This window comes from Nicotiana tomentosiformis, chromosome 9 (genome assembly GCF_000390325.3).
Source record: "Nicotiana tomentosiformis chromosome 9, ASM39032v3, whole genome shotgun sequence".
Taxonomy (NCBI): Eukaryota; Viridiplantae; Streptophyta; class Magnoliopsida; order Solanales; family Solanaceae; genus Nicotiana; species Nicotiana tomentosiformis.
This window is the reverse complement of record NC_090820.1, coordinates 36047379-36048627: the sequence shown is the minus strand read 5'-3', so window position 1 is coordinate 36048627 and position 1249 is coordinate 36047379.

The following is a 1249-nucleotide window of genomic DNA, read 5'->3' as shown; positions in this document are numbered from 1 at the left end:
AGTAGCCTATCGAAGATAAGTATAGACGTCTCCGTACCGATCCGCAAGACTCTACTAAACTCGCTTATGACTCGTAGCACCTATGAACCTGGAGCTATGATACCAACTTGTCACGACCCAATTTCCCCTCCGTTGGGTATCGTGATGGCATCTACTCTTAGGGACTAGGTAAGCCTAACATTTACTGAATAACAACCATACTTAATAACATCTAACAACTTTTGAAAAAGAAATCTCTATAAAATTTAAAATTTCCAAAACCGGTAGTACACCTCATAAGCTCTACAGAGTTTGTTACAATTTTCTAAATACAACTGTTTGAAATAAGGTAAACAGTGTGAATACAACTATTTCTAAATACAACAGCAGGTTTACCTTGAGTCTCCACAGCAATAGTCCGCACATCTAGCTAATGATCAACTAATTTTGAAATACCTGGATCTGCACAAAAATGTGCAGAAGTGTAGTATGAGTACACCACGGCGGTACCCAGCAAGTATCAAGACTAACCTTGGTGGAGTAGTGACGAGGAACAGTTAAGACACCTACTGTACTAAATAATTTGAGCAAAGTATAAGTATAGAAATAACAGAATATCTACATAAAGAATACGTAATATGACTAACAATATATTAATTCCAATAGGAAAGGACAACAACAAGTATCAGTGGAATACCATAATAATGACACAGAAGAGTGAACGTGAACACCACCTAAATCCGAAATCACAGATACAACAAGGACAATTAATAACTCAGCAACAACGACCGCTTTCACATCAGATTTTAGTCAACAAACTCCACGAGGTACCGAACCTCGGACAAATCATAACTCACGGGTTCTAATACCTGAACCCTAACACTTGGCATCATGTGCCCTCATTACACTTCATAACCGCACTGACGACTCAGCTACCAAATAGAGCCATTCTCACATAGAAGGCAAGTAAACACGGGTGTTCATCTATACTCAACAATATCAAGAAAACTTCTTAACCGATAAGAGTGCTCAACTACGTGTATGCTTGTGTAAGTGTCCTAACATAGTTCATACCAGCTAGTGAGCATAAGGAAAAGAACGGACGGCACATAGAATAATTTTCTCACAACTTTCACAAGATAAAGCTCACACAGATAAGTGTACCACTACATAAATATCAACAACAAAAATGCCCCCAGGCCATCACAAATCATCACAAATCAATCTGTGACATAGCCCACCTTGTCTCGCCACGTGTGCAATAGTAAAG